Genomic DNA, 7051 nt, shown 5'->3' with positions numbered 1-7051 from the left:
AAACTCCTAATACAACAAAGCAAATATGATATAATAGGCATCACTGAAACCTGGTCGGATGAGTCTCAGAACTGGAATATAGAAATAGAGGGGTATAAACTTTTTAAGAGAAACAGGCCAAACAGGAAAGGAGGAGGAATAGATATATCAGAGATATTTATACCAGTGAAGACATCCAGAACATCAATACTGGAAGCCAGGTGGAGAGCATCTGGATAAAAATTAAAGGGGAGGGAAACAACAAGGATGTTATGGTGGGAGTCTACTACAGACCCCCAAGTCAGATGGAGGAATTGGATGACGCCTTTTTAGAACAGATGACCACACTCTCAGAAAGGAGAAATGTAGTAGTGATGGGTGACTTCAACTATCCTGATATTTGCTGGTATTCAAACTCAGCCAAATCCTCAAGGTCTAGCAAATTCCTCACTTGCCTGGAAGACAATTTCATGGTCCAAAAGGTGGAAGAGGCAACAAGGGGGTCAGCTATTTTAGATCTGATCCTAACCAACAAGGATGATTTGGTTAACAGGGTGCAAGTGGTGGGATCCTAAAGTGGGAGTGATCATGTTCTCCTGGAGTTTGTTATACAGTGGAAAGGAGAAGCCAGGCATAGTCAGACACGCATTCTAGACTTTAAGAGAGCTGATTTCAGTAAACTTAGAGAAATACTGGGGGTGATCACATGGTCAGGAATACTAAAAGAGAAGGGAGTTCAGGATGGATGGAAGTTTCTCAAAAGGGAGATACTGAAGGCATAATTTCAAACAGTTCCAGTGAGGAAGAAAAATGGGAGGTGTCTCAAGAAACCCGGATGGATGACTAAGGAACTTTCAACTGATATAAGTCTTCAGGACCAGATGAACTACATCCAAGAGTATTAAAAGAACTAGCAAATATAATGTCGGAACCATTGGCAATATTCTTTGAGAACTGGAGAACAGGAGAAGTCCCAGCAGACTGGAGGAGGACAAACGTTGTCCCCATCTTCAAAAAGGGAAAAAAGAGGATCCCAACAATTATCGTCCAGTTAGTCTGACATCAATACCAGGAAAGATTCTAGAGCAGATCATTAAACAGAGAGTCTGTGAACATCTAGAAAGCAATGCCATAATCACAAAAAGTCAGCACGGGTTTCAGAGAAAGAAGTCATGCCAGACAAATCTAATCTCTCTTTTTTGATAATATACCAGCTTGTTAGATGAAGGGAATGCTGTGGATATAGTATATCTTGATTTCAGTAAGGCTTTTGACAGGGTTCCCCATGACGTTCTTGCAAACAAGCTTGTAAAATGTGGGCTAGACAAGGCAACTGTTACATGGATTTTTAATTGGTTGACTGGCCGAAACCAAAGGGTCCTCAACAATAGCTCCTTTTCATCCTGGAGAGAAGTAACCAGTGGGGTTGGCTCTTTCCTGGGCCCAGTGCTATTCAACATCTTTATCAATGACTTGGATGACAGAATTGGGGGCATGCTTATCAAATTTGCAGATGACACCAAATTAGGAGGAATAGCTAATACTCCAGAGGACAGGATCAAAATTCAAAATGACCTGAATAGAAAGAAAGCTGGGCCAAAGCTAACAAAATGAAATTCAACACGAAGAAATGTAAGGTAATGCACTTAGGTTGGAAAAATGAAATGCACAGATATAGGATGGGTGTCACCTGGCTGAATGAAACTACATGTGAAATGGACCTAGAAATCCAAGTAGACCACAACTTGAACATGAGTCAACAGTGTGATGCGGCAGCTAAAAAGGCCAATGCAATTTTAGGCAACATCAATAAAAGTATAGTGTCTAGATCAAGAGAAGTAATAGTGCCACTCTATTCTGCTCTGGTCAGGCCCCACCTGGAATATTGTGTCCAGTTCTGGGCACCACAATTCAAAAAGGACATTGAGAAACTGGAGCGTGTCCAAAGGAGGGCGACTAAAATGGTGAAGGGTCTGGAAACCATGCCCTGTGAAGAACGACTCAGGTTGCTGGGGATGTTTAGCCTGGAGAAGAGAGGGTTAAGAGGTGATATGATAGCCCTGTTTAAAAATTTGAAGAGATGTCATATTGAGGAGGGAGCAAGCTTTTTTTCTGCTGTTCCAGAGAACAGGACCCGGAACAATGGATGCAAGCTCAAGGGAAAGAGATTCCACCTCAACATTAGGAAGAACTTCCTGACAATGAGGGCTGTTCGACAGTGGAACACACTCCCTCAGAGTGTAGTGGGGTCTCCTTTCTTAGAGGTCTTTAAACAGAGGCTGGATGGTCATCTGTTGGGTATGCTTTGATGGAGAGCTCCTGCATGGTAGGGGGTTGGACTGGATGGCCCTTGTGGTCTCTTCCAACTCTACAGTTCTATGATTCTATTATTCCTTTACTCCAGTCAGGTTGCCCCAAGAGAAAGTCACAGATGCAATGCAATGGATCACCATTATCTGCCTTGAACATTTCATGACTGCATGTGCACTGCCTCTCATTCAGCATGAAACACTTCAGAGAGAACTGTATCCACATGGCACTCCTGCCTTTCAAGTTCATGTCATTCCAATGCAGCTCATAAAAGAGAAGTTGCACAGAAGTGTTGAACTGCAATCAAGAGCCACATGTTGGCATCTGAGGAACTGGGCAATAAATCCATGAGCATTTATAACCAATAAAATTTCAGGGTCCTCCCACCATAAACCAGAGTGAGGCAGATGCTGTGGGCAGCAGCAGTAGCAACATCTGACTATTCTTCCTTAGCTGAGAGACACCCTGACTGCCTCCCTCTGTTAGAGGATAGCCAGGCTTGTACATGTCACATAGCCTGTCTGCCCCTGCAGGTAGTCCTGGCTGTCCTCAGCTATGGAGGAGATCCTGTCATCAGGGTAAAGATAATCCTCAATTACCAGTCTAGTTCGCTTTTGTACAGCGATGTGGAGGAGGGCACCATGTTTTCACCACACATTGGCTGACATCTTGTTAGTCATATACACAGATGTAGGTTGCACAACAAATATGGGGGGGGGGGGGGTTGGGGGGGGAGGGGGTTGACAATGCACAACAGTTGTATCCAGCTAAGGACAGGGCAAGTGTGGTTGCATATGTGTCTCTCCGGGCAGATGGTAGTGTATGAAAATACATAAAGTAGTATATGAATGTGCCTTGCCTCTATGCATTGTTTGTGCATTGTGCATTAAAATTGTAAAATTGGTTGTTAGCCATATGCATTGACCATTGATTCACATATGTTGTGCTATGTTGGCATATCGTATAGGAGTTACATATTGTAGCTCCACTGATGGATGTGCAATCTCAGCCAGGGTCTTGGGGCACCCTTGGTTGAATGCAGGAGCAGGGAGAGCTTCTTGGCATTTTGGCCAATACTATGCATTCCAAGAAGAATTGTGCTTTGGGTCTAGCTTGCCTCTTCGTTCCCTCTACAATGTAGTATCTTCCCAAAGAGCTACCCATGTTGACTGCAGACCATCCTGAGAGGGACACAGCTATAGTTAGGCTGCAGCTTGAAGATAGATTTAGCAGAAATCCAAGATTCATCTGAATGGTCCCCATTGATTTCAATGAGGCTGCCACAAGTGCTTAACTCAGTGTTGGTTCTTTTTAGGGTCCAGTGAGAGTCAACCAATGCCTGCATGAGTAGTTATTAATGTAAAGTAATTCAAGACAAGAATTCTTTGAGATACATAATGAACAGTCTCATATGACAGATTTTAACTGACTGAACAAAAACAGCAACAACATATTTAATTGCCAGAAATTTGTTTCTGAAATGTGCCACAAACTGAAACACAGTACTTCTGTTTCCTTTTAAAAAATCCTGTTTTCAACTGTCAAAAACAAGGGGAAGAGAATTGTCAACATTTCTCTAAACATGAGCCCATAAATCTTTGAAATACAGTGAAAATGTGTTATGCAATTCAAACTACGCAATGTTTAGAGAAGCTACTAAGGCTGCAGTTTTCATGAAGCCTCACTATGCTGTTTAAGGCTTATGGGAATTGCAGCTCATCAATATCTGGAGGGCCACAAGTTGCCCACCCATGGCTCCAAGTTGCCACTTTCTCTGGTCTTCAGCTGACATCCTGAGGAGTTACAAATGAGTCAGCTACACTTACACATTTGTAACTGTTCAATATGCATATTTACAATTGTGGACTATTGCAACAATCCCAAATGGCTTCCTAACCTATTTTAACAGCCAGCAGCTGCACCAAATGAAGGAGGCCTGTTCTGCTGGCAATCAGAGCTCTGCAGAATAATATTTTCAGCATCCTCCTACCAGCCATCTGCAGTGACTATCTGCAGTGTTTCTGTGACTATCAGAAGCAACAATACAGATCACTGTGTGTGTGTGTGTGTGTGTGACCCAATTGCCAGCAGAATAGATTTCCAGCTCAGTGCAGCTGCTGAATTGTTAAAGTAGAGTTGGGGTCAAGAGATGATAAATAGTTACATTTGTGATGTACAATCTCAACCCTTTATTTCCCCTGTGATGGAAGAAGATTACCTGTAGACTTCTCAAAGAAAATAACCTTTTCACTCCCTGTTTGAGCATTTCCCCCTTTTGCAAGGCTTTAGAGTCTTTCAGAGAAATGAAGTATGCACAGAACCATTTAAAAATGGGTCCAATTAGGGTAAGAAAATACACACACTCACATACTTTTGTCAGTGCATAAATGCCATACGTTAGTTAAAACATGTGTAATAAGGAAAAAACAAAGTCTCGCTACCAGATATGAAACAAGGACAGGAGATACAATATAGGTGGAATCTGGAAAAATCCAGTGAAAGCATGACAGAGATTTTCTCATGCTTCTATTCCCTGTCTGAATAACGGAGCCCTCATCACCATCGCTATCGCAACCATGGAACTATCTCACAAAATATCTGTTTTTAAACCAGACTTTGCTATAGGGGAAATTTTTCACTTTCTCACAGGTAGCCAACTGGCAAGAACATGTTTCTTTCCAAGCTTCTGCTTTCAGGGGAGAGGAATGGAGCATAGCCAAAGCTAGAAGGCAAGGAGTGGAAGATTGTGGTGTATGCCAGTTCACCTCTCTCTCTGGCCCTGCTTGACTGCAGCATGTGCTGGAGGCAGGAGCTACTTGCTCTCTGTGACGTTAGCTCAGTCCTAACATTTATGCACACCATTGAGGGTTACATGGCTTTTTTGTGTTATATCAGTGACCTAATGCAGATGCTTATATAAGTGAGCTGCTCTACCAGGCAAAAATGGCCATGCCATGGAATGGATTAATTTAGCTCTTATCTTTCTAAGACTTTCCCTTATCTATTGTGGCAATTGTTTTTTGTTTTTGTTTCTTTGCTCTGAACCAGAGCATTTCAAACCTAAGTCTCTGGGCAATTTCAGTCAGGGCTTGGAAATGTGCATTTTAAAGTTATAACCCCCAGAATCCCCCAACCAGCATGGCTACGCATCCTTTTAAGGTGCCCCATGTAGGGAATAGTACACAAAGCAGTTGTTATTCTGGTTGGCCTCAGACATGCTTTTGCTCCAAAACTGGCAAACATTTTTACTCCTTGGTTCACTTAAATAGGCTGAAGACAATATAAGGGCACGACTATGGCCTGTGCTGACATTTGCCATCACAGAAGTCTGTATAGTCACAATTTGAAATGATATCACAGAATAACTCCACAAAAACACTTTGAGGTGTTTGAATATAGAAAGAAATATTTGTTTTCTCATATAAGGGGAGAGAAAGCTACATTAATTTTCACCCTTGCAGATGAGGACAAAATGATGGAGGATTTACACGCCAAAAAAAACCAATAATACTATTCAATTGTTTTTGTGGCTTTTCATTTCAACTCTACCTCAGTGCTAAGACCAAGGCATGTTGCTGCCTAGGGAAAATCATGCGATGGTACCCCCTTCTATTCCATGTAAAAAATCTACCGTGTTACAGTTAACATGGAATGTATCACCATAATTATGTAGTATGAATGGATCCACTAACAATATGGCAGAGTCCTCCACAGCACCTGAAAGAGAAGATTAGCTTAAGGGCACTCAGGCCAAGCTGTGTGGCACACAACCCCCCTCCTCCAGTTTCTTGTTGTTACCTCCCTGCATCTGCTGTCTCAAATGGCTACTTATTCTGCCTAATGATAGGGCTAGTCTTATAGAGCAATAGTGTAATCCACTTCATGCAACTCTAAATACCACTGCAGTTTTTGGGTGCTGCTAAAATTTATCTTGAATAAAAGAAATTCTACATAGGGAATAGAGTAGGGAGAATGTCTCGTTCAGCAACCTCCCTGGCCCAATTTAAGAAGGGGCTGAAAACGTTCTTTTTTAAACAGGCTTACCCCTGATACTTCCCCTGAGAGCCCTCCTCCCTCTGTTAGCAACTTACGATTTGGCACAAGTTCTTTTATTGTTTTAATTGTATTGTTTTTAAATTGTAAATTGTATTGTATTGAATGTAGTTTTATTGCTGTAAACCGCCCTGATGTTTCGAAGGGCGGTATATAAATAAAGTTTTTATTTATTTATTTTATTTATGATCTGTATGAGCTGCCACTTGGGGCTGAAAAACAGGGTTTGAAAATGTGCTAAAACATTTGTGTATTGAGCTTCTAAAGCAAAAGGTTCAAAATCAGCTGAATGCAAAAAGATTATTCAAGACTATGAGTTGGCAAGTAGCTACCCAAGTTTCCACTTCCTAGCACTGCACTGTTGCCCCTTCCCCTGGCCCTGAGAAGAAGCCTAGATGGTGCCTCATCACAACATATGGGGTGTGGTGACTATAGTGATAACCAGTAGCCTTCATGTTAGTGTGGAAGTGAATCCACAGTTTTTCCTGAACTTTAAATGAGTTATCCAATGTGCTGAACTTTATGCCCAAAATAGGTTCAGCACCTAGAATAATTCCTTTAAAACTCATTAAAAGTGGGAGGGGACACACTACTTTAACAGGATGAAAGCCACTAACCATGGCTGGCTACCTATTCAGCAAGCCACATTGCCCAAGGTTCATGACTATGGCCAAGAGAACAGAGGCACTATGAAGGCATATTTCTGTCA

This window comes from Sceloporus occidentalis, unplaced genomic scaffold (assembly GCF_023333645.1).
Source record: "Sceloporus occidentalis isolate IW3139 unplaced genomic scaffold, rSceOcc1.0.p SCAF_1, whole genome shotgun sequence".
Lineage (NCBI taxonomy): Eukaryota > Metazoa > Chordata > Lepidosauria > Squamata > Phrynosomatidae > Sceloporus > Sceloporus occidentalis.
This window is presented reverse-complemented; position numbering follows the sequence as displayed.